The sequence below is a fragment of the Rhinopithecus roxellana genome, chromosome 11, assembly GCF_007565055.1.
Source record: "Rhinopithecus roxellana isolate Shanxi Qingling chromosome 11, ASM756505v1, whole genome shotgun sequence".
NCBI classification, from domain to species: domain Eukaryota; kingdom Metazoa; phylum Chordata; class Mammalia; order Primates; family Cercopithecidae; genus Rhinopithecus; species Rhinopithecus roxellana.
Window position 1 is genome coordinate 140,694,581 of NC_044559.1, and position 27,993 is coordinate 140,722,573.

Sequence of the window (27,993 nt, forward strand, 5' to 3'; positions counted from 1 at the left end):
ATGCACACTCAAGACTAAAGAAGGTATATTCTATGCTCAAGATAATGTACTAATATTGATTCTTTTTTCTTTTTGAGATGGAGTCTTGCTCTGTCGCCCAGGCTGGAGTACAGTGGTGTGATCTTGGCTCACTGCAACCTCCACCTCCCAGGTTCAAGTTCTCCTGGTTCATCCTCTCAAGTAGCTGGGATTACAGGCCCCCACCACCACACCCGGCTAATTTTTGTATTTTTAGTAGAGACGGGGTTTTGCCATGTTGGCCAGGATGGTCTCAAACTCCTGACTTCAGATGATCCATCCACCTCAGCCTCTCAGAGTGCTGAGATTACAGGCATGAGCCACGGTGCCTGGCCTACAATATTGATTCTATCCATGGTTTGGTGAAAACCATAAAAGTTCAGCTTATTCTCCATGGCATTGGCAGGGGTCGTGTATAAAAATGACGAAGTCCTGTCCAGCATGCTGCAGAAGGAAAGTGCTGAGTGAACGTGCTGAGTTACCCACTTAGCTGTCCCAAGTTAATTGGAATGTGGATGGATGCCGTGCACAATCAGCATGACATTTTACGAAGACCTGATTTGAAGAAGCCACAAAGGGAGCTATGCTGGTGTCCTAAAATTGAAAAAAAAAAAAAGTACCAAATTATATACTTCACATATTTGGACCTTTTTCTAGAAATGTTAGCCTAGTAACAAAGTACCACATAAAGAAATTTTATAGAATTTACAGTGAACCTGCATATATTTCTTGAAGTAACCTTGCAAAGAATGAATGCCAATGCTTTACAAAGAAGTATTTCTGGGCATGAGAAGTTGAGGGGAAAGGGGGAAGGACTGCTAATTGGTACAGGGTTTCTTTTGGGGGTAATGAAAGTGTCCCAAAATTGGCTGTGCTGATAATAGCCACACAACTCTGTGAATCTACTAAAAACCATTGAATTGTATACTTTAAGGAGGTGAATTGTATGGTATGTAAATTGTATGTATATAAATGTATAGTATGTAAATTATATCTCAATAAAACTGTTATCGAAGAATTTGAACTTCTTTTCAAGTTCTTACTGCAAATTTAATTTTTCTTAAAGAAACATATGTAAGTGAAATGATCACACTAAGTAAAGTATACTATTTTCATCCTCAATGTTTACAGTTTCCTCTTGGGATTTATTTTCATATACTTCTGTGGAACAGTGTGTATTTGTGTATGTGTTGGGGGGAATAGATAGGTCTCCGTTTTCTCTCACTTTCTGTTCATTCATTTGGCAAATATTGATCAAGGCACTGCCTTGCAGGTATTGTTTTTAGTACTAGGGATATTAAAAAATGAGCAAAACAAGCAAAAAGTCCTGCTCTCATGATGCTTACATTACTGGGTTTTCCTGCCTCAGCTCCACCCCAAGTCATCAAAACACAGACTTATTTCCAAGATACTCACTTTTTCAAATGAGTGTAGATTTTTCTCTGTAAGAGATATATCAAGGTATATACAATATTTTTATTCCTATGTGCATCTACATTTTGCTTCCATTGTAATCTGCTTCCAAATTTCAACAACTTCTTTTCTATTGACAAACTAGTATAGACAGTTAACAGAAGTTTTAGAATGTCCTTTGATTCTCCATGTTGTTCCCATTATTCTTTCATTTGTTTGATGTTCATATTCTGTAGTTGCAAGGGATAGAGGATTTCCCTGTGAACAATGGTATTTACCATAACATAAAATATCTCCCAAACCAGGGGATGGTTTGTATTTATATTAGCAAAATAAGGAGCTACCGCTGTATGTAAATTGTATGTATATAAATGTGTGTTTACATTTTACATAAATATTTACATACATATTTACATACATACAACAGTTGAATTGTACACTTAAGGAGTATACATTAAAAAAGTATACGACTTTTGTATGTGAATATGCATGTAAATATGTATATAAATATGTATGCATATAAATATGTATGTATGTAAAATGTAAAAGTTTTATGTATGTAAATATTAGCAAAATATTACAACTTACAAAAAGTTTTATACTTATAAAAAGTTTTAAGTATGTAAATATTAGCAAAATAAGAGCTACCTCTATGTAAATTGACTTTATGTTTTATACTTATGTTTTACATTTTTTAATTTATGTTTAACATTTAGAAAGTGTTAAAGAAATCAGTGTACCTTTAAGGAAAAAAACAATTAGACATGAAATTATATCCACGTTTATAAAAGAAAATGTAAAACTGGGAAAATACTGTGATACTTTTAAAATACCAACGGTTTAAAAAATTGATGTATCTCGCTATGTATTACAACTTAATGTGGCCTTGGATTAAATGGCAATCACTTCTCTCAGTGACTCAGTTTTCTTTTATCTGCAAAGTCCAGGATATACTTGTTCTTTCCACCTTATGGGATTGTCATTGTGGGGATCAAATGGGGTTGTATGTTTGCAAGCCACTGAAAACCATACCCACAATAAAAAAAGAAAACCTATCGATATAAAGTCATGATATTGTTAAAATCATCTCTTTTCCTCCCTTTTGAAATGTTCGGAAATTTCAATTCAATGTCTAAGAGCTGGTTAATTTCTAAATCTGACATGCGGCACATTTACTGGGGTCTCTGTGGGTCTTCTATGCATCCCGGTGATACAGTATCTGCTGGTCCTGCGATCACCATTTCTCACCAAGTAATGTAACTCTGTGTATAAAGATATCACTACCAAAAAGTTTATTAAGTGTCGTCTGTAGTTGCGAAAAGTTAGAGAGACCTAAATGTCCACTTAGAGGGGCTTCGTTAAATAAATTAGACTGTACTTATGCAATGAAATACTCTCCAAAAATTAAATATGATGCACCAATGTTTTTATTAATATAAGATATTAATGATATGTTGGTAAGTGGAAAAAACACACCATCAAAGAGTAAAAAATATGCATGTAAAATATATGCAAATATATTCAAAGAAAGGTGTTAAGAATATATGAGAATGCTGGGGTGTTAGAAAAATTAATCTATTTTCTGATACTTCTGAAAATAGCATTTATCAATTTTATAAATAGTATATTTTAAAAAACCATCTAGATTTTCAGCTGATATAATTCTCTGCCTAGTTTGATTACAAAGCCTAAGTGATTAAAGAGCAGAAAAATTAGAAACAGATACCCACTTGCCAACAGCCACTTTTCCCTTACTTACTCTCTTACTCCCTTGTTTTTTGAGACAGAGTCTGGCTCTGTCACCCAGGCTGGAGTGCAGGGTCGCAATCTCGGGTCACTGCAACCTCCACCTTCCAGGCTCAAGCGATTCTCCTGCCTCAACCTCTCAAGTGGCTGGGATTATAGGCGTGTGCCACTATGCTGGCTAATTTTTGTACTTTTGGTAGAGACGGGGTTTCCCTGTGTTGGCCAGGCTTATCTCGAATTCCTGACCTCAAGTGATCCAACTACCTGGGCCTCCCCAAGTGCTGGGATTACAGGTGGGATTACATAAAATGAGAGGACCATAAGCACAGATGCCTGCAATATTGAATCAACATCAGATTCTGAGTTGTTGAGCGAAGATATCAGAACTTTACAAAAACAAACTATCAGTCATCATTTCTTCAAAGAATTCCTGCAATTTTCAGCAAGAAGTAGATAAAATAGAGTCACTTGTCCAAATTTTCTATGCTTTTATTTATGCAGAAATAAACATGGGTATTCAACCCGAGGCAGTGCACTGATGTCACAGAGGGAGCTTTTAAAATACAGCATCCTGTGGCTCCTCCCTGGGAAATCTTGATTCAATAGGTTTCCGTGGGAACTGGAAGTCTAATGGCAGTAACTCCACAGGTGATTCTGATGCAGAGCTGATTTTGGTAACTATTAATAGTAATTTAATGCAATGCCCACCAGATGGCACTCATGCGCCAAGAATAGAAAGGCAAGTCGGAAAACTGCTCAATCTGTTAAAGGCTGTGATTTGTACTCTGCATGTGTCTGCCTTTAAAAGCCTACACTAGGTCGGACGCGGTGGTTCACGCCTGTAATCCCAACACTTTGGGAAGCTGAGGTGGGAGGATCACCTGAGGTCAGGAGTTCAAGGCCAGCCTGGCCAACATAGCGAAACCCCGTCTCTACCAAAAGTACAAAAATTAGCCGGGCATGGTGGCAGGCGCCTATAATCCCAGCTACTCACGAGGCTGAGGCAGGATAATTGCTTGAACCTGGGAGGCGGAGGTTGCAGTGAGCTGAGATTGCACCCCTGCACTCCAGCCTGAGTGACAAGAGCGAGACTCTGTCTCAAAAAAAAAAAAAAAGGTCTACATTAAGTGACTCTCATTGTCTAAAAATAACAAATGGGAATATAAAATGTTTGTTCTACCCACGCCTCTGCAGTATGGTCCATAGGATGGAGAGCTGACTTTGGGCCCATGGTAGCGTGAGATAGTTCTGGACATGGTCTCCTGGATCGTCAGTGTTAATGAAATAAAAGTTGAGGGTGAGAAGCCTTCCAGCAGGAGCTAACAGGGCTCACTCGCAGTGCTTGTTTGGATACGTGCTGGATAGCCGGGGCTCGTGAATGAGCCTCTGTCTCCATAAAGAGACACATTTCCTTGCACATCCTGCAAGGAAAACAGGACAGGAAGTTTGATTCAACAATGTATAAGCCCCCATTCAGTCTGGCTTGTTAGATAATAAGACTATTTTCTTAAGGTGCTGAGACTCTTTGCAAGAATAATGAAGGCAGAAACCCCTTTTCCTGTTCCTCTTCATTGGGCTACACCCTTTCTCCTCCCTTCCCCTCTCTTCCCATCGCCCTCCACCTCTTCCATCCTCAACACACATGCCTTTGACTGCATATCATGACCCAAGGACAAGTTCCTCCAGGACTGTACTTTGAAAATTGGGGGTTGAGAGCAGAATGGGAAAAAAAAAAAAAAAAAAAAAAAAAACTTGATAAAGTAACTGTGGGAGAAAATCAAGTTGTTGTCTCTGTGCTTTTGATGGTGCAGAGATGTTTGCATGGCCTGAGTTGACGCTAATAATGTGAGTGAAGTAAAATTAGAGGTAAAATTCAGCGCTAAACCAAGAGGGAGTGTGTTACTGTAGGTGGTGGCAGGAATGACTTCATTATAAAAGTGACTTTACCAGCCTAATAACTGACATACTTAAGGTCGACTACTTCCAGTTTTGGTGTTAATTTGTTCAATTTGTTAATCTGTATATGAAGGCTGTCATGATTTAGACTACATATAGATTACATATCTGTGGAGATCCAGATCGCCTCCAGGACAGGAAGAAGCTGGCATAGTTACAGAGCACCTGGCTGGGCCTCTGACCACCGAGGTCTAGTCCCACCTCCACCTCTGTCTAGCGGAGCATTCTGGGCAACTCATTAATCTTGGTGGGTTTTTTTTTTTTTTTTTAGATGGAGTCTTGCTCTGTTGCCCAGGCTGGAGTGCAGTGGTGTGCAGGCTTATTATAGCCTCTGTCTCCCAGGTTCAAGTGATTCTCCAGTCTCAGCCTCCCGAGTAGCTGGGATTACAGGCATGCGCCACCATGCCTAGTTAATTTTTGTATTTTTAGTGGAGACAGGATTTCACCCTGTGGGCCAAGCTGGTCTGGAACTCCTGACCTCAGGTGATCCACCCACCTTGGCCTCCCAGGGATTACAAGTGTGCAACACTACGCCCAGCCTAATGTTGGTGTTTTATTTCCTGAGCTGATAAAATTTCAGCATTGGAAGTCATCTTTATCTTCCTTTGGTTGCCAAGATTCCATTACTCATGATTATCTTAATAGAACCATTTTCTTAAGATATTTAAAGTGATTTCTGTTTATCTTTTTTATTTTGAAGGTATTTTGGTATTTCAGGACATTTCATAAAGGTGTTCCTCCTCTCTTGCATTAAATGTATTGACATGACTTAAATTTTCTTTAGCTGTTTGATAAGTGGCCAACCAAAAATGTGAGAAGATACTTACTACCCTAAAAAAGCAATTTCTCTCCAGGACTGCCAACAAATGTCAGGGCCTGTGAGAAGCACAACCATTCATATATATGCCAGAATGTCTTCATAAGTTGGATTTTTGGTAAATATTGTTCCTTAAATTCTCAAAGAACTTCCTTGATGGTGAAACCAAAAGCCAAAAAGTCTAACAAAATTGAATTTACAAAAGAATTTTTAAATCTTCATACCTTATATATGCTTCATATATGAATATATATTCTTTTATAAACAGAAATAATGAATAAATGTAGAATTTAATTAATCTGGCCAGGTGCGGTGGCTCATGCCTGTAATCCCAGCACTTTGGGAGGCCAACATGGGTGGATCACCTGAGGTCAGGAGCTCAAGACCAGCCTGGTGAACATGGCAGAACCCCATCTCTACTAAAAATACGAAAATCAGCTGGGCATGGTGGCGTGCGCCTGTAATCTCAGCTACTCGGGAGGCTGAGGTGGGAGAATCACTTGAACCCAGGAGGTGGAGTTTGCAGTGAGCTAAGATCATGCCACTGCACTCCAGCCTGGGCAACAGAGCCAAACTCCATCTCAACAAAACAACAACAACAACAAAGTAACGTGTACCTTCATTGTTAAAAATCTCTATTCTTAACATGAATTAATCAAGTACACAGGTAGCTAAAAATATAAGGTTACTTTGCCTTTTTCTATTAGACACCTTATGTTTTTCTCACCTACATTGCTTTCCCATACAAAATGCAAATGTCTTACCAGTGGGTGATGAGGTCCAGATGATTTCATATCCACGATTGAAAATTACACTATCACTCTTAAATTGTAGGTATAGTTCATTATTTTGAGAGAAGACGGGGTTTGGCAGCAGAGTTCCACAGCACTTGCCCAGTAATGGTGAATTGCTGTTACTTCCATTTCTCACCCTTAGGAAGGAGTCATTCATTATTAAACTTACACTTTCTTCTCTAATGTATATACATTACAATGTGAGACAGTTTGAATGATGACACTTTCAGAAAAGCTTTGTCTTCTTATATACCTAAGAATGAAGGGTTTTCTGAAAATACATGCAGAAGTCACCTTCACTTGCAAAGGGGAAAAATGTTCCATGTGTAGATCAAAAAACATTTGTATTTGGATTCAGAAATATCTGTTAACCTACAGCAATTAAAACATCAGACTGCTTTTTTATACAATAGTTTGTGCTATGATCCTGCAACCCTTGCTTTTGGGGAAACATTTGGAAGAATGTAGGTAAAGTGAATTTTTAAAGGGTGGGGATGGGTGGAGGCAATGTTGCCTGCCCTGTTTCCAGTCAACTGTTATACATTTTTCATAGTGTGTGTGTGTGTGTGTGTGTGTGTGTGTGTGCACGCGCGCACGCACACGCAGGTTTCCCATTGATAATTACTTGGCTGTAAAGGGGCTATGAAAAAAATACAATGCAAAGTATAATAAAGTTCAGAACAAAAGGAATTTCTGCACGGGTGAAGGACAGAATTATAAATCTGCACAACTTTTGACTGTTGTTAAATGTGTTTTAAAAACACATTCCCAGGCCCTGTTGCTTTTTTGTTTCAACTCCTCATTTTTGAGCAGACACATATAAAAACAGGAAATGAGTTGGTGTTTTGGGAGGAGAGAGAACCACACTGTGAATTCAACCACTTTCTGTCTCCCAGCCTGGCTTCTACCCTGCATTCACAACCAGCCCTGCTTCCAGGAGGGCTCTCAACGCTTCTTAAGGAAACGTTACACAGGCAATGTATGTTGGAACCAGCCTGACACGTAGAAATGCTGATTTTACTGATCTATGTATTCTTTTTTTGGAAGTTCCCATCTTCCATTTGTAATTCCATGGTTTAAAATTTGGTTAATTGCTGGTATCTTAAGTCACAGAATTAAGACGGTCTAATCTTGCTGGGCTGTGTTGATCAGGGCAGATTCCTTTTAGGTCTATGTAGTAGCCCATGGGAGAGAATAATGTCTTTCTAGTGCTTCAGGGATTATTCTGCTAGTGTTTAAACAAAGTAGAGTTGCCATGACAGAGTAGCCAGTTATCCACTAGTAGATGGAAGGGCTGCCATATTTAAGACCTGCCAGCACTATACTCTTGAGTTTGGGTGTTTTCACCTAGGGGTCCTCTTTTAAAATGGCGTTGCTCTGAGAGGAGCAGCGAGATACTAATTTCCACTGACACTGCCGATAACTTGTCTTATTCACTTTCCTCTCCTAGAAGGAATGGGGCCACCGAGAGCGGCAGGCATCCCTGGGACACCAGAGGATCCTGAAAGGGGCGGTGAAGGCATAAAAACAATCGCAGATTCCAGGCATGGTCTAGAGCTCGGCCCTCACTCGGTAGTAACACAGAATCCTCAGTCAGACATTTCCGTTCCCACTGCAGTTCACAAGAATGGAATGCTGAGGCTTCCTGGTCCAACTGCCAAGAAACTATGCCCACAGTCTTCCCACTGAGAGCCAGACAGAGCTACATTTTACAGGCCTAAGCTGTGGTTTCCTTTCTTTGCTTATGGGACAGGAAGTTTCAGATCCATTCTACGGAGTAATGAAGGACAGCGAGGAGGAAGAGTTCTCACTCTCCATCGCTGGAAAGCAAAGCTTTACTTCCCAGCGTCTATCAAGCAAACGGCAAATGTTGACTCTGATCAATAATGGTCCATTCAAGCTGCAGTGAGTTAAGAGTTCGTTGCACTGTGACTCCAACCTAACGGGATTATTCCATCTTTCCTCCAGATCCCACTCCCCTCATTCTTTCTGCTTTATGCTTCATATAAATATATGAGTCTCCATAGTGACAAAGGTACATAGGTCCAAGTTGAATAACTTGACTGGCACAAAGAATACTGTGTTTGTCTTTTCATTTCCTCCCTGCTACATACATCTTTTGGTTTCCTATCATGCAAATATTCTTTTAGAAAAGGCATGAGCTTACTCTGAGTATTATTTATGGTGCTACATGTTAAGGCTATTGATTAATAAAGGATTTAGATTAATTCCAAAGGGGAGAGCTTTCCAGGATGATAAAACTCTGCATCAGGAATCATGCTGAAGCTAAACCCATAGGCAAAGACCATGTGCTGGAACACCCTTCCTCACCAGGCTGGACAGAAGGTGACAGCAGCTCTAGAAGTCAAATCAGGTGAGGTGGGTTGAAGGCGAAAAAAGATGTTTTGCTGGGAACAAAAGCTGCAGCTACCAAGAAACTAGCAGCTGAACAGAAGCCCACTGGAAAGAATCCTCCCACAGAAGGAAAGGCGCCTGCTGCATACACTGGTACAATTACATATGCTACGAAGATCAAATCATCTTGGGCAGCTTATTTTGAATGAAGACCTGATCAAAGAGGCAGTGAGAAAAATAAAAAATAAAAAATACAACTCCAGATCAGGTATAGTGGAACAAGCAAACTTTTTGGAAACCTTACTGAAGTCTCTTGTATGGTGAAACAAAGCCAATTTAGAGAGCATCAGGATGAGGTTTAGATTTAAATTCCGCTCTCAGAGAAACTCAGCATCCTTATCCTTTTGGGTCTTAGGTTCTACCTGAGTTTATTTCCTAAGGATGAATGCATTTTCAACAGGGCTTGCAAAGGTCACAACCCCATGGGCTCTGGGGTTTTTCTGGCAAAACGCAGGTGCTGAGTTCCACACACTGGGTCTGCATCAGGTGAGGCTTATTCAGACCATCTCCTGCCTATGAGCGATGATATTCACGTTCCATCTCACATTCCCAATGCAGGTGATGGGGCAGAAAGAGCACAGAGGGAGCTCATCGGGGGCTCTGGAGGACTCCAAAGGTTCAGGCGCACAAGGGGCATGGCTCTGCCTGATCCAGGCTCAAGGGGGGCTTGTCTCTCACTGTGTCCTGGGGTGGGAGTGAAGGGTGGATGGGTGGAGGGTGGGCAAACAGCAAAGTCACTTCTGTGTCCAAATTAGAGCTCTGGAGTTGTAGTGGAGAAAGGACAGACCACACCTCCTGCAACCAGGGAGCACTTATTCAAGGAAACACTTGTCTTTAGAGGATGTTGATGATGCCCCAAACTTACTGTAGGTGTCAGGGAAATTAGGTGAGCTATTTAGTATCATTCAGTTTCATTTTACAGAATCAGCATATTGTTCTTAGACTTTCTTCTGATCCTTTTAGGTCTCAACTTACATATTGCCCTCTTAAAGAAGCCTTCTAGTTCCCAGACTGAGTTAGGAACCCCTACCCCTGCTGGACTCAGTTAGTCCTTTCCACATTGTGCTGTAAGTGGCTATACCCCATCTGTCCTTCCCACCAGATCAGGATTCTTCCGAGGGCTCTGAGGTTCCCAATTTCCAGTGTTTGGACTGGTGCTCTGTAAATGTTTAGGGAATTAAAAGGTAATGAACAAATTAATGAAACAAATAAGAATCATAGAGTATTAGCAGCACTAGAGAAAAGGTGTAAAATCTTAAGTGATCCATCATCTTTTAAATAATTCATTTAAATGATATTCAAATGTATATTACCTCCAAGAAATCGTTTCTGCATTCAATTGAGTTCTTAATGCCAAACAAATGAAAAAAGAGGGAACTGGTGTGGTTCTGGGGGGGGGGGGCTGTGAGAGTAATGGTGCAATCCATGTCATTGTCATAGTTATCTGGTCATCTAGGACTCCTCAGGTTGCCAAAAGCCTTGTGATAGTCTCTGTTGCAATCTTAGAGGAAAAATATGCATAATTAATGTATGCATTCCCATATTCAGTGCTCTTTCAGCTTCACAGGAATAATTCAAAAAGATCATTGCATATGAACAAACTTTAGAAAAAAGTAATCCAGCTTCTTTGTTTACCTTTGAGAGGATTGAGATCCTGAGCAGTGAAGTGAATTTCAAGCAGCACACACAGATGCAGTGCAGCGGCTGTTCACACAAACACCCCTATGGGAAGCATGACACAGGAGCCTTCTCCTTTAAAGAGGAATACTCGAGGATCCTTTGAGCTCTTCTGATCACATTGAGGTGGAAGTGGCTAGCATTCAGACTCTCTTTTAGGACAAGAACGCTACCTCCAAGACAGAATTTTGCACAAGGATTTTAAATCCATTGGTGAGTTATTTGTGGGAAATCGTTCTTTACCTTTTTTTTTTTTTGGTAAAAAAAATATCAAAAGTACTTTTGTTTGTTTAACCAAAGGCAGCTTTCATTTGAATTAATTCAAAATAAATATTAAATAAAGTGTTCTGTGAAAATAAACTTCTCAGTGATAATAATCAGGTAACTCTTTCAAGGCTTTTTGATTTTTTTTTAAATTAAAAAGTAAACTTTAATGTCAAAAATGCAAACTTGGGGAAGACAGAAAAGATCACACATAAGGCTGTCACTTCACACTTGGAAGGTTGCACAGCGGCCGGGCAGAGGCGCTCCTCGCTTCCCAGATAGGGAGGCGACTGGGCAAGGCTTTTTGATTTTTACAAAAATAATTTTCTAAGATTTTCAATTTTGTGAAAATATTAAAAGCCTCTGAAACATAAACTTCAAATGGGTAAATTGTATGATATGAGAATTATATTTTGATAAAGCTCTTGTAAATATACATATATTTCTTGTAAATAAGTATGTATATTCAGTGTGGTTAAGTGGATAAATTAACAAAATAACTGGTATATTTTTAAAATCAACTACATAGACATTGAAGAAAATGCTAGCATTCTAAGCATCTTGGTTAGTGTTGTATTCTCTTTACCTCTTTAAAAACCAACTTTAGTAATTTGCTAAATTGGGCCTGGGTTCTAGTTAAGAGATGGGTGTCGTTTTTGTTAACGAATCCTAATTTACTCATAGGAGTCAATTCTAGAAATAATTGCAATTATTCTAGGAATAATTGTAATGATGGCAGCTTTTCTGAATAAAAGATGAAGTTCCAGGACTCACCTGCTATCTGATAGGTGAAACTCATTCTAGAATTTCTGTTTAAAACTCCAGATTTAAAATGACAATTTCAGTACTCATAGAAGAATAGAACACTGGCACAGCTGAAGCATTTCTGCCACACAACTGAATTCTTGAATTTCCATGACCCTGAAATGAAATGGAAGCCAAATCATGTTAGATTTATTTTAGAAGAGAACAGCATAACAGAAATTAAACTGCATATAAAAGTATGGCTTAAATATTTAACCATGGAAATCAGCTCTGTTGTTGGAAGTGGTCTGCAAGAAGACTCACGTTGGCCTTGGAACTGACACAAGCGCACCTTCCCAGAGGAGAGTGTGGAGGGGAGGCAAAGTTTCTGCTGAAAGCACAGACACTTCCCTGCTGAAAACAAGACCCCTCCCCTCTCATGCGACTTCCTAGCTGAGGCCTGTGCCATTGCTCCGAGCACCACCAGGCTGTTTGACAGCTCACTGGATTTCTCCTCCTGGGGCTTTTGCCATTCCTAAGCTCCATGAGACTAACAACCATCATTGCCCTGATCCAGCCCTTGCTACCCCTTAGCAAATCTAATCAGAGCCTTTGGTTCCACTGTTACATCCCCAAGCCAGCCAGGGCCTGTAATGAGGTCCCAGTTCCCCTTTGTAACACTTGGGCAGCCCTCATGACCTCTCAAAAGCCTGGAGTAAATGCAGTTGAATGCCCATCAGTTCTTGCATAAAAACAAGTTGTACCAAAGTCAGGGTATTTGCAGCTTCCCTGTCTCAAGCATGTCTCTAATATCTGCAGTCCTTCAGAACCTACTGAAAGACCCCACCCACCTCTGCTTGCAAACTCCTCTTAGTGCTTGGGACTTCCACTCCTCCTCCCCACCGTCTCCTGCTCTTGGTCCTTGTCTAACTTTACTGTATCCTGTGAACTTCAACTGCACTGTCAATCATTCTCTGTATACATCCCTCACCTTTCCACTTTGTAGCCTTAGCAAAACCTGGTTCTCCACTAGCCTCCTGGTAGAGGCCATTCTTTTCTCATGCTCCACAGTTCATTGAGTAGGAAGGGTAGGGGGCCAGCCTAGGGGGAAGGGAGGGATGCTCCACGTTCCTCACTGCAGCTTCCATCCTCGCCTCAAAGCTGGTTCGCCTTTGAGGGTCTCTACGTCTGGCCAAATATATTCTCGCCATTGTCATCACTCTCACTTACTTTTCTCCCGGTTACTTCCCTGCATTTATGAAAGACTTGAGGTGCCTCAGCTCATAGTAATCTCCTGCCCCTGATTTCCTTTCTGGACCCTTAGACGTTTCAGTGTTTTTACAGACAAGCTATTAAACACCCTCACTTTGTATTTCTTAACACCAGTGACTTCCATCTCTGCATCTCTGTTCATCTCCAATGCCAGTTAGCTACTGTACATCCTCTATAACAGCCCTACACATCATTCTTTCATGATCTTCCAATTAAACCTGCTCTGTCTATTCTTGGATACTCTGAGAATGCCAGTTTCTCCTAGCTCATCCGTCAATGTTTGTCTTTCCTCCCTACCTACCCAGTCTGAAATCCTTGATTGTTTCCTGTATTCATTCAGTTGAAAACATTATTCAGTCATGACAAACACTGGGTCTTACTCGAGGCCACTCCAGCTGCTGTTAAGTTCCAGCTGGTGCCCAGTGCTCTGTAAGTGGCACTCAGTGCCCTGTGGAGTGATCCACCGTGATCCCCATTGTCTTAGCTTCATGAAGCAGTGGCAAACTGAAAGAGCTTTCACCCAAAGGGCCTTGTTCCACTTGGCTCTAAGTCCTTCCAGTAAGGGTACCACTGGGTAATAGGGATTTTGTCCTGAAAACCATTACCAACAGAATGATGATAATCTAGCATCTTGTCCACCTTGAGAGCTTGGGAGCTCATCTCAGTGTCTATGCTTTGCACAAAAATGAGCAAGTCCAGGGCCTATTCAGCTGCCAGCACATCTCATACCTCTCCACATTGGAGTCAGACAAACGGGACTTTTCTCTCCCCAGCAAGACCACATGAGAAGCAGGGGACCCTAGATTTATAATGAAGACGACCCTGAAAACTCAGAAGACAACAAATGGGACTCCACTATTCCACAACATGGGGCTTGAACATGACATTCTTGGAATGAACTGGTGAGAGTTGCTTCCCCAACTACAGAAAGACAATCCAGGTATTCTCAGATGTTCTCCCTGGTATCCATCCACAGCTCATGGCCTCTCTCTTTACATATTTTCCCTGGATAATCTCATTCTTCTCATTATTTCAATTACCTATATCATGATAATGATGATGCACAAAAATCTTTGGGCCTTTGGTCAACATCCCACTTTGTGTCCAACTATCTCCTCAACGTCTTATTCCAGAGGAAATTCAGACTCAGCATTTTTTAAAGCTCAAAATGACTTTCTTCCTTCTTCTTTGTTGGGATCTGTCTTAGGCGGGTCTTTCTATGATGTTCTTTCTTTTTGTTCTGTCTGGTTGTGGCTTTCTTCTTACTTTATTTCTCTTGTCTCTCTCTTTCTTCTTTCGTGGCTTTTGGAAGGGCATCTGCCTTCCGTTAGTGTACTCCTCGTTAATTCAGGAGTGCATTCGTCCTTCATTCTTCCTTCTTTTCTTCTCTCTCTCTCCCTCCCTCCCGCCCTTCCTTCCTTCCTTCCTTCCTTCCTTCCTTCCTTCCTTCCTTCCTTCCTTCCTTCCTTCCTTCTTTCCTTCCTTCCTTCCTTCCTTTCGTTCATTCTTCTTTTCTTTCTTGTTGCTGTCATTGTTGAGACAAAGTCTTGGTCTGTCGCCCAGGCTGGAGTGCAGTGGCACAATCTCGGCTCACTGCAACCTCTGCATCCCGGGTTCAAGCAATTCTCCTGCCTCAGCCTCCCGAGGAGCGGGGCTTATAGGCACACACCACTGAACCCGGCTAATTTTTTGTATTTTTAGTAGAGACAGGATTTCATCACATTGGCCAGGCTGGTCTTGAACTCCTGACCTCAGGTAATCCACCCGCCTCGGCCTCCCAAAGTGCTAGGATTACAGGCATGAGCCATCGTGCCCGGCCCTTTTCTTTTTATCTCTCTTATATTACCATGAATATAGACCTCTGAAACCGGTGCCAAATGGCCTCTTCACTGATTCTCTTGTGTTCTGTATTGACGCTTTCAACTCAGCCTATAAATAAATCCTACTAACTATATGTATTTCTGCAAGCATGGTCCATGGAGCTCTGGTATTGGCACCAAAACACCAGAGATGTTTGTCAAAAATTCAGATAAATGGGTGTTATAACTCAGTCTCTGAGGGTGGGCCAGGGAGGACGCACTTTTAAGATGCATCTTAATGCATTCTTAGGCACATGAAGCTTCGAGAGCTCTGGACCTACAGGACCAAGTTCAAGTTTCTTGACACACCTGATTGGAGGGCTTTGTGTACAGATGAAAAGCACATTAAGCTGGAAGTAACTAAGAAAATTATTTAATCATGGCCTCATTATTTCAAGTGTTTTGCAAATGCTGGTGAAAAGGTCACTAGATGCAACTGTCATTCATCCTATAATTGTTACCTGTGGCGAGTCCTGAAGCTCTAAGTAATTCTGCATGAAGTGTTACAAACTCAGCTGTAACACCCACACAGTTAGCTTGACCTGCTGATGTGGAGGAGTGTGAAAGACCCAAGTACAGATGGAAAATGGGACCTCTGGGTCTGATGAATTGAGTGATGAAATATTTTATGGGGTCCAAGTTGCACTGTTCCACCACAAGGCACTGGGAAGAAAAAGCAACACAGGAGACATTTTATTCATGTCTCATCTCAGGCAATCTTTAAAATTCTGTCTTCTCTGTCTCCCACCCCAGGGGAGCTATATTTTCATCATTCCATTAAGAATTGGGGGTTTATATCATTGACTAAAAATTGTATCAGATTTGTACTACAGATTAAACATAGAGTAATTAATATGGTGTTTAGTAATTAACATTGAGTTAGATAGTAATTGACATTGAGTTTAGTAATTAACATTGAAATTTCAATATAATAAGCAGGGCATTCTTTTCAGTGCATAAATACATGTGTTATTTCATAACATATAAAAATGCTTCTATTTACTCACTGTCCATGATGGTGTATGTAGCATTAAATCCTTCCCTTTCTAATGTTAAGTCACTGACGAATTGAACCATAAGGAAGTTACCAGAAGAGATAAAAAGAGCAGGTACGGTGGAACCACAAAACGTTCCAGCCAAGTTGGCATTTTCATTAACCCCATAATATAACTGAAAAGAAAAACAATTCATTACTTCTCCATTATTTACAAAAAAGTTGCCTCTTTCACACTAAATTGGATGCGAAGTTGCAATAGGTCACTATTAAACATTTTTACATTGATGTTCTTCGAGGTGGTCTTAGTTTAGGAAGAGAATTATAATTGGATTGATTATATTAAGACTTTCAGTGAAGATCTGGTATGATGCCTAACATTTTTTTTCCTGTTTGGGAAAGTAACCTATGGTTTTAAAAAGAATGTGTCATGAGAGTCCGTTCACCCACTGCTACCTTAACCACTGTACCTACTAACACTCTGGCCCCAGCTGCTCTGATCTCTTGCCTAGACGATCCCTGAGCCTCCCACGAAGTCCCTGATTCTGCTCTTGTTCCTCTTTAGTCTATTCTCAAAATGTCTTTAAGAGGATACTATTAAAATATAAGTCAGACCAGGTCCACTGCTCTACTGAAACCCTCCTAACTGCCTCCCATCCACTCAATAGAACAGCCAAAGCCATCACAATGGCCGTCTCTCCTCCTCTGCCACCCCTGTCCTTTCTGATCTAATTTCTTATTGTCTCCCTTTGTTCATTTTGCTTCTTGAGTCAAACCAGGCATGCTTCTGCTTCTTGGGTATGGCATTTGCTGTTCCCTTTGCCTGGAATGCTCTTCCCTGTGTATCCACATCTTTTGTCTTCCTACATTCCTTCAGGTCTCAGATATCCCCAACTTGGCCAGCGTGGTGGTACACACCTGTAATCCCAGCTACTCAGGAGACTGAGGCAGGATAATCGCTTAAATCTAGGAGGTAGAGGTTACAGTGAGCTGAGTCTGTGCCACTGCACTCCAGCCTGAGTGACGAAGCAAGACTCTCTCCAAAAAAAAAAAAAGATAGCCCCAACTCAATAAGGCCTTCCTTGTGTAAACTCTCCCAACATTCCCATTCCCATCTCCTTTCCTGCTTGACTTTTCTCCACAGCAAGTATTACCTTCTACTATATACTACATATTTAACTTTTTTTTTTTTTTTTTTTGAGACAAGGTCTCACTCTGTTGTCCAGGCTGGAGTGCAGTGCTGCACTCATAGCTCACTGCAGCCTTGAACTTCTGGGCTCAAGTGATCCTCCCACCTCAGCCTCCTAAGTACCTGGGACTACAGGTGCATGCCACTATGCATAGCTAATAAAAGAAAAATTTTAGAGATGTGGTCTTGTCATGTTGCCCAGGCTTACTTGTTTATTTCATTATCTTTCCCGCTGAAGAGAATACAAGTTCCATGAATGCACAGATTTCTGTTCTGCTCACTGCCATGTTCCCAGTTTTTAGGTGTCTGCACATGAGAAGCACTCAATCAATATCTAATAAATAAATAAACAAGTGCTTTGATTCCTCTCTTCCACAAGCCCTCCCAAAACTGTTCTCTCTGAGGCTTCTTTAGCTCAATGTTTCAAGCCTACAACTTCAGTCATCTCTGATTCGTCTCTCTCTCTTCACTCCACATCTACTCCATTCTACCTTCAAAATATATCTCAGAGGGCTCCATCTCCAGGTGACCACCATTGTCCTTCACCTGTTCCCACTGAAACATCTTCTTAATAGACCTAATTCCGGAGCAGCCATAGTGTTCTCCACTGAACTGCCTGCCTGTCTGCAAATTCCAATGAGATGATGCTCCTGCTCTGACTAAAATGCTCCAGCAGGTCCCCGTTGCACCTAAAGTAAAATTCCAGCTCCTTCCCACAGTCTCCAAGCCCCAGCTGCTCTGACCTGTGCCTCCTTCCCAGGTCGCCCGCACCTCACTGCTGGTTACACTTCCTTCATCCCAGGAGGACTCCTGCCCACGGCCCTGCTCTTGCAGCTCTTCCTGCCGGGAGACGTCTTTCCTCAGCTGAAGCTGAACCCGCACAGCTAAGGACTCCCTGTCATGGGCCCTCACCTCACATGTCACCTTCTCAGAGAAGCCCGTGCTAGCGAATGTTGCCCTCTCCCAACATCATCCTGTTTTATTTTCCTATTATAATCAAAACTGATCTTATTTATTGTTTATTTGCTTTGTCCGGTCTCTTTCACAACAAGCATGTAAGTCCCACGGGTGGGGAGAGGGAGACTCTGTCTAACTTCTTCACTGTGGTGTCGCCAGCACCCAGAACAATTCCCAGCCATGGCAGCCTTCTAGAAACATCCTTTGAAATAGTGGGTGCTTGGATTTCTCTCAAACACATAACTAGAAAACATTCGTCTTCTTCTGAGTAATCTTCATTGTATTTCTAAATGAGTATCTGTGTGTATCTAACTCCAAATATTAAATTCATAACAGAACTATGATGTGCTCAAGGCTGCAGAACAGCCATGACCATGACCACTGACATTATTCTAAAGTGCGAGGATTATGTAAGACAGGAATGGCTAAAACCAGTCATTTTGAAAGAAAAAGAAATGCACCACTAGATGGCACTGTCTTTCCAACTTAAACATGATTTTAGTTAATTCAGAATCCGAAGAAACTCGAGTTTTCTAATCTTCACCCCCTTGTTTCACGGAAGAGCACATTTGCCAAGTTTTAGATCATGCACTTTTTCTGGTAAGCAAGTTAAAATTTCATGATAATCATTGCTGTCTTTATGATCACGTTTATATTAGCAAGTTTTTTTTTTTTTTTTTTTTTTTTTTTTGACACAGAGTCTTGCCCTGTTGCCCAGGCTGGAGTACAATGGTGTGATCTTGGCTCACTGCAACCTCCGCCTCCTGGGTTCAAATGATTCTCCAGCCCCAGCCTCCCAAGTAGCTGGGATTACAGGCGCCCACCACCACACCCAGGTAAGTTTTGTATTTTTAGTAGAGATGGGGTTTCACCATGTTGGCCAGGCTGGTCTCCAACTCCTCACCTCGTGATGCACTCACCTCGGCCTCCCAAAGTGCTGGGATTACAGGCATGAGCCACCGCTCCCGGCCACAAGCATTTTTATTCTGGGACCTGTGTGCCAGGCCTCCGTGCTGGGTCCTGTGCATACAAGGATGTATAAAGCCCTATCTAGACCTTCAAGACATAGACCTCCTCATGAACAAAAGGGAGTAAAGGTCTATAAATTAAATATACATACACTTGTGTGTATATGCACATACACTGTATATGTATACATATAAATATATGTGTGTATATAAATTATATACAAAATAGAGAAAAATAAGTGCTACAATAAAAAGAATGGAAGTGTATCATGAGAACCCACATGATGGAGACAGACATTTGGATTGGCCCTTAAATGTAAGTAGAGACCTTCCAGACCTACAAAAGAGGAAGGGTATCCCAGCCAGCCAGACATGAGTGCCAGGCCATGGAAGTGTAAAACACATGGCATGTGTCAACAACTTCTGACCCCCTTCATTGGGCCTGGAGGCTAGGGTGAGAGAACACGAGAAATGACAAAGTCCAACAAACAAAGCTGTGAAGTTCCATACATTTCACGCTAAGGAGTTTGGATCTGATCCTACATGAGGTAAGCTCGGATTTGGGCTTTAAATGGATAACTGGTAAATGTGAAAGAAGGTATGAGGAAGAAGCCAGGGCTAGATGGAAAGAAATGACATATGTGCCTGGCCCCAAGCTGGTGTTGGATTAGTTCATTCACTACCACAGTAAGATTTCTCCTAAGTGAGCTGAAATAGCTTGTAGCCTCGGGAGGCATGACATAGGAGGCTCTAGACTCCTGTGCGTCAAACCCAAGATCTCTATCTGCTCTCTTGTTCTCTGATAACACTAAGTCTCCACCACAGACTTTTGCCAGGTTGCCCTACAATGCATTGCAGGGGGTGCCCTATACAATGATGAGGAGAGGGAATCATACATAAACCGGGATATAAATGGTGTCTTTAGATCTACACCATCATACGCAGCTACGGGCTGCATTCTGGGAGCATACATATCCTAGCACAACCGCATTGGACCTGGAGCTTGAATTATGTTCCAAGTCTTGTGGATGTGGGTAAGTGCTGAGAAGAATGTTATATTTTCTCAACTTTTAGAACTCTGATAGTTTTAGAATCTGCTAAAGGTCCTGAAGGCATTGTACAAATAATTTAGTGGCAGGCAGGCGCTGCCACAACCACGGCAAGATCCCATACTTCACCCAGCTATTGACTTGAGCAGTCAGAGAAACTGGGAAAGAAAAGTTTTGGATTTTAATTCCTATGAACTTTTAATGCACAAGGGCAATAGGCTTTGATATTGGACTGTAATTCTTTTCAAATTTAATAATTTTATACATTAATATCCTTAGGACTTTATCTTTTAATATTTCCCTGGGAATCTGGTCACAGGAGGATTTTGATATTCTTACTTGGAGCATCTTAGAGTATCTTCATGAATTCTTTGATCTTACTGCAGAACGTCTGATGGGGTCTGCCGGGCAACATGCCAGGGCATAATTTAGTATGGGAAGAAGAATAGAGAGTGACTTTTCAGGTTTGGGGCTAAACTCTGACTCATTTCAGAATCTTCTGGGGAAAAAAAGTTATATTAGTCCCAATTGCCTCAGAAAAAAACCACAAAGAAGCAATGATTAGAATCAGCTCTACAAGTGCAGGAGTTTTCTTAGTATTGTTTTCTAAAATCTCAATGTTCTTTTCTAGTTGTTGGAGCAATGTCTAGAATATAGTAGGTATGCTAATTAACATTGATTGAATGAAAGAATAAATGAATAGTAGGTGCGACCTCATATGGATAGGAACATGATGCCTTCCATAGACTGCTGATCTCTCCCCAGAGATGGACAGCCCCTCCTCAGCTCCAGTGTCTGACACAGACTGAATGGCTAAGCCCGGTGCGTTAAGTCAGACCTTCTCAATGAGGTCAATACCACCCCGTAGGGAGTGTTTTGCACAAGTGTGGTGGTTTTTGGGTCATCACTATAATTTGGGGCTATAACTGGCATTTAGTAATTCACAATACAGTTTTGCAAAGTGAAAACTTATGTCCCACATAACTTTTGGATGTCCTGTCTGACATTTGTGTAAAGAAACCTTTTTGTAATTATTTGATCCCAGAACCTAAATCCATTTTATATATAAACACAAAAATATTTTTGCACAGTTTCATTTTGCACCAAATTTCCAGAAATGTAATTATTGTGTAAGCTGAGGGAAGACTGCACTTTTTTGGTTTAGAAATGTTTGTTTTGAGTCTTTCCACCAGTTTGGAAATTCATGCTGCAGATGGCGATGCTGCTACTGGCATTTGGGTTGCAAAAGCAACCCACTCATATTTGTTTAAATTTATACTTGTTATTCAGCACCATTCCACATATAAAAAGTATCTATTTTATTACATGACTTTGTGTAGCAGTGTTACAGTATTTACATATGCGAACATACACTATTTTATGTACTTTCCTTTTCCTTTTCATTGCCTTCAGGATATCATAGTGATTTTTTGAAATCACATTATGGGTATGTTATAGCATAGATGATGTTCACTTCAGGTGGGAAAGGACGCATTACAAAATATTGGCTATGAAAAGGGGCACAGACATCTGTAATCCTCTTACTTTGGGAGTCTGAGGTAGGTGGATCAGGAGTTTGAGACCAGGAGGTCAGGAGTTTGAGACCAGCCTGGCAAACATGGTGAAACCCCATCTCTACTAAAAATACAAAAATTACACTTTATTGACAGCTCCTCAAGGAGCTGGAACTCCTCAAGATATGTCTTTAGCTCTCTACACCTCCAGTGATGCGGGTACAGGGCCTGGCACATACCCTTGCCAACTAACTCCTTTTGTAATGGATGTGACGTGGATTTCAATAGAGACCACTCAGTGAAATGCACAATTCACTAGGTGATTCAGTTACTGTAATTACTCTCCAAGTCAACCCTTTCACAATCATGAATTAGTATGATTTTACTTGTGTATGATTTTACTTGTGTATCTACCACAGCACAGAGTTCAGTTAAATTAGCTTTTCTAAAAAGTGATTTATAATCTCTAAAAAGAATCTAAAAGGAATCAAACGTCCCATTTATCACAGAAAAATCTCTTTAACAAAGAAACTTCCAAGTTCCACATTCCAAGGGCTGTTCTTTGATCTGCCAGTTTACTGGTAGTTGGAAACGTTGCCAATAGAAGGAAATTGCTTTTCCAAGGGGGAAAACAAGAATAGTTCTGAACAGAATTTATTTGAAAAAAAAGGTATTTATTTTGAAGCAAGAAAATAACTCCTTGTTTTTGATATTGCAGTTTCTGGCCTGAACGAATTGCAAAAATTCAGACAATGACAAGCTGTTTTAATGACATTATCAAATCACACTCCATAAAAATGGATCTTGAGAGTAAATCCAATCAACTCTCCTAGCAAAGCCATCCTCAAAACATTCTTGAAATTGTAATTTTATATGTAAATCCATTGTTTTTAATTTTTAAGGAAAAGGAATTCTGTAGTGCCCATGCCTATTTGGAATTACTCCAAGGGGGGAAGAAAAAGGGAGGTAAATTTGTTTACAATTTATGTTAGGCACAGTGCTAAACACTCTAGTACACATAATTTTAATCCTCAAAGCTGCCTTTCATGGGAGGTACTATTATGTGATTTAAAGAAAAATAGATGAAGTGATGAGGAATTGGGGAGATCAGGAAACTAGTCTGACAGCAAAATTGGGTTTGAGTCCCCATACTGTCTGTATCTAAACCTCATTACCTTTCTGTTAGACAAGGGGAGCTCTTGAACAGCTCTGAATTCAGCTTTAGGCCTGCTCTAGTCATTTCAGTCTCTCCCCACCATTTATTTTTTTTTAAAAGTGTCTCACTCTGTTGCCCAGGCTGGAGTGTAATGGCACAATTACAGCTCACTGCAGCCTCTACCTCCTGGGTTCAGGGGATCCTCCCACCTCAGTCTCTTGAGAAACTGGGACCATAGGTGCTAACCACCACACCCAGATACTTTTTTTGTATTTTTCACAGAGACGGAGTCTCACTATGTTGCCAGGGCTGGTCTCAAACTTCTGAGCTCAAGCAATCTGCCTACCTCTGCCTCCCAAAGTGCTGGGATTACAGGTGGTAGTCACAGCACCCAGCAGGCCAGATCTCATTTTAAGAAAGGAGAATTTAGCCTGAATTGATATTCCTTGTTATCTTTAGTGGTTCATGAACTCCTCTGATCCAGCTTCTGTGCCAATACTTTCTTAAAATGGTTGTCATCCAAAGGAATGAGGCTGTTCTTCATCTTTACCTTTCTTGGCCTCTACTTTACAATTTAATAGCATTGACCACCCTTGCTTTGTAAAAGAATCCCCCTGCCTCTTGACTTCAGGGATACTACGCTATTCCTGGTCTTCACATTTGTTTTTTCATGATGCATCTGTTTCTTTTTCTGCCCCTTTTGCCCTCTCCAACTGCCTCCCTGGGTACCTTTCCTGGAGCTGAGAGCCTGACTCTCCGGAATCCATGCTGACTTCCTCTAAGAAAGCATCCTTTCTCCTGCTGGAAGGAAGGCTCTTTACTGCGTCCTCTCTATTCATGGAGCTGTCTTCCCACTGGAGCTCCATTCTATTCTCTGCCCACTGCAGTCTCATTTGTCTGTCTTGCTCTCACCAAAACCACACTGCTATTTTTCTGGTCTCCCAGCCTTAGCCCTTTTCATAGTAAAAGCATAAGCATATCATTAAGTACTCAAATGGGTATTCCCTCCACAAATTTTCCTTCCTTTTCTTTTAAAACAAGTTTCTCTAAAGTTTATGACAGTCCTAGAACTTAAGTTTCTCTTGCACCTCTCTTGCCATCTCCACCATGGCTGCACCCCTGATTGGGGTCTAAGAGTGGCCTCCTCACCTAGGAGTGACCTCTCCCTGGAGCCCTCCCAGCCTCCTCTCCTTCTAGTTCCCACACTGCTGATTTCAGATTAGTCTTCCCTAGCTACTGCTCTCATCACATCACTCATTGGAAAACCTTCAACCACTCCTTATTTTCAGCCGCACAGAGTCTACAGTCGTTAGTTTGACTTTTAGGATCCTTTGTAATCTCAGTATTTCTCTACTTATGCCACCTTATTTCTTGCTACTCTTTAGCACTATTCTGCTTCAATTCAGCCAGCCTCTTTACTCTTTCGAGAACATGCACATATCAAGTTCAGTGCCTTTTTGAAAATGTTCACCTTGTCTGAATTCTCTCCTGACTTGAGTAAGCTTTCCCTCACTCTATCATGTCTTTCTTGATCATGCCAGAGTTTCATGAACTTTCTTTCCTTTTAAGCTTGCACATTGCTTCAAGCCTACATCAAATGCATTCCTTAGCGATTAAGCGCTTACTATCCTGAACTGCACATTCTTAATTTGCATGTGTCATCCCATAATTTTCCAGTCAGACTTAAGCTCCTATAAATGGAAATCTTGTCAGACTTTTTCCCCTGAGAGTGCAGTAGTAAATGTTGATTGATGCTACTTAACTTATAATCTGAACCCATATAACCTGAAGGTATAATAATTTAATATTAAAGAGTCTTAACAATTGAACAGAAGTTTCTTGATTTACTTTTTTAATTTTATTTTTATTTTTTGAGACAGAGTCTTGCTCTGTCACCCAGGCTGGAGTGCAGTGGCGAGCTATCAGCTCACTGCAACCTCAGCCTCCTGAGCTCAAGGGATTCTCCTGGCTTAGCCTCCCTAGTAGCTAGGATTACAGGCGCCCACCACCAGGCCCAGCTAATTTTTTTGTATTTTTAGTAGAGACGGGGTTTCACCATATTGGCCAGGCTGGTCTTGAACTCCTGGCCTCAAGTGACTCGCCCACCTCAGCCTCCCAAAATGTGGGGATTACAGGCACGAGCCATCGTGCCCAGTCTTAATTTACTTTTAATGTGATTTCAGAACCATTTTACTATCTAAACATAATATGATAAGCAAATCTATAAGCCTAAGAAATAGACAAATTAAGAGGTGATTATTTGTGTCACTGACATTGTTTATTTTAGGATTTGCCAAAGCTCCTTTGAGTATCTCTCTCCAGAAAATCGACCTTCCCATAGATCGTCTCTTGCAAGACATTGATGAATAGGAGATTTTAATGCTAATGTTAGAAACCAGTCGCACAAAATATTTGAGTCACCCATATTAAAGATTAATTTGATATGAAGGTAGAGCATCTATAATATTAAATGTTGCATCATTGAAGAATAGGTCATTTAAAAAAGCGGTAGTACCTGTACTCACAATTTTCAGAACTTCCTGTAATGATATAAACTGGAATACACTGTATTAGAGTCTTGGATGAGTAGACTCTGTTAAAAAATAAAACAGCCTTACCTTTACATGATCATAAAGGCATCTTTGCCGAGTACTTGCTGCCTCCAGAGCAAACGTATTGAAGGTGAGGTGAATTAGTTTGTTTACAGGTGAAATTATGATCCATACACAGTTTAAATTCTTGTCATATATTCCATTCGAATCAGAGTCAGGAAAGGCAAAGATATTATTCGAACCTGTCAGATAACCACCACATCCTTGCTGAGGCCCTGAGTTAAAACAAAGACACGTCACTATACAGACCAAACAGAACAGACCTTACATTGTACATGGAGGGTTTTTAAAAGAACATAGTTTCCATTTTCTGTCACACTCTGAGAACATGATCAGATCATTCTCTCCTGGGCTGCCTCCTTTCCTCCCTCTCTCTCTCCCTTCTTTTTGTCCTTCCTTCCCCCAACCCCACCATCTGTCCCTCCCTCCCTCTATCCCTCCCTCCCTCGATCTTTGCTTTAATAGCAGAGCCTTCAGTTCTCCTTCTTACTCATAGAGTTGCTGAGTGAGAAAACACACGGGGTTCTATATATGTTTTTGGAACTGCTGATGTGATTTATTGAAGATTTTCCTAGCCTTGAAAAATCCAATTTTATACAAAATCAAGTATTTTGCATAATAAAACTGGTGGAAAATGTTCATATGTTTTACTTTTATATTCCGCTTTTATGAACACTGTCAGGCTGAAAACTGAATTTATGAAGAATTTACCCAACACACCAAGAAAATTGCTGCCAACAAATCTTTTATTTACATAGTGTGATTGAAAGAGGCTGAGTGGCATTTAACACTGCAGTCCTATTTATATTCAGTTGCATTCTACATTTAACTTTTTCTTTTCCAAAACATGAGAAGTTAAAAAATAAAATCTTTATGGAAGAAAAGGCCTTCTTTGAGATCAAAATTTTATAATTCCAGGATAAAAATACAAAGGAGAGATAAATAATTATCTCAAGATAATTAAATGGTCTACCATAAAAACATACAAAAAACAATTCTCAGAATATAGGATTTAGTTTTGTCTACTCCATGACCTAAGCAGATAGCTCAGAAATGATTTGAGAAGAGCTTAAAGGGATGAACAATTTATTGACAATTTTATAAGAAATGGTGAGGATAAAATAAGCTCAAAATAGCCCTAGTAGGAATAAGAATTAAATAGATACTGAAAGTAATGTCTGTAAAGCTTGCATTCTACACAAATACAGGTCATTGCTAGTTCCAAAGTTAAACTTCACTGGGATTGGCCTTCAGTCTATTTTTCTTGTTCCAGTTTTTGCTCACAGTGAAAGGACTGCTTTCAACATCAGGGAGTACTAAGGTTTTGTACCTGGACCTTGGCAGGAAACATAAACAATGGTGGCTCTCCCCAACTCTGACTGTAAATCCAATGGATAGCAAATGGCCAGGGTGATTGTTGTTACAGGTACATTATTTAGTAGGTCAGGCTTGCCCTGTCCATAGCTTCTAAGTCAGGCGAAACCATAGAGTATTTGCACAGTCAGACATTTCCCAAAGTTGAAATGCTTCCAAAGGCCCAGTCCGTGATAGATTTATTCACAGATGGCATCTAGGACAAAATTATTCTGAAATGTAAGCAATACACAGTGATGAACCATATGTTGCTAATGATTCTGCTCATCTGAAATAGGCCTGCAAACTAAAGAGAGAGTTGGAGTTTGTGAAGTTTGAATAGCTTTGATTTCAGTGTGAACTGATTGTTACTTAAGGAAACCACTTAAACTTATTGGCATTCATAGTACAGAAGAACAATGACTGAGGGTATGAATGGATTGGTAAATTTATTTATTACATATTGTTTTAATATTCAAGGAAGTATATTTAGTATTTAAGTAGAAAAAGATCAATGATAGTCCATCAGTAGTGACAAGGCATAGATAAACAATGATGACACAATTTAGAAAATGATAGGTTCAGGAAAAGAGGCAGAAAAGTCTTACAGCTTTAGAAAAAGATGAAGATTACTTTGGGCTACGAGGATCTCGACTGTTCCAAGGAGGAGGTGACTTGGATCTGGGTCTTGAAGCATAAATAGAATAAAAGCATGTAAAAATGGAACTGGTATTGGCAATTCCAGCCTGAAGGAATCTCATGATCCAAGTTTAAATGGGCAAGAATTTACATTGTATGCATGGGCAAGCGTAACTCTGAAAAACAATAGGGCACATGAAGGAGGATAATGAGAACTAAGTTTGGGAAAACAGGATGAGGTCTTCTATAGAGGGCCTCAAATGCCAGATTATATCGAGTTTGGCTGTTAGACTATATTGTGTGGCTAATGGGATCCATTTGAAAGATTTTTAATCAGAGAAGTGGTAGAATCAGGATGTACTTGCTAATCAAGTCTGATCTAAAAATTTATCCAGAACCGGCATTTTACATGTAAGGGAATGGGACTGAAGGAGATGAGAACAGGTAAAAGGACATTGCTGTGGCGAGGGCTGCAAGTAGGAGCACTGAAGAGTTGGAGGTAGGTAGACAGGAAAATGGTGTTACTGCGCATTATTCTAATAATACATCAGCTTCAAAAACTAAATGTTATTTTATCACTACTGAAA

General features: G+C 40.6%; 1 pseudogene; it reads right to left on the reverse strand.

Annotated features, from left to right (window-relative positions):
* Positions 1–504: 504 nt before the first annotated feature.
* On the reverse strand, positions 505–27,938 carry LOC104664334 (annotated as a pseudogene).
* Positions 27,939–27,993: the final 55 nt, after the last annotated feature.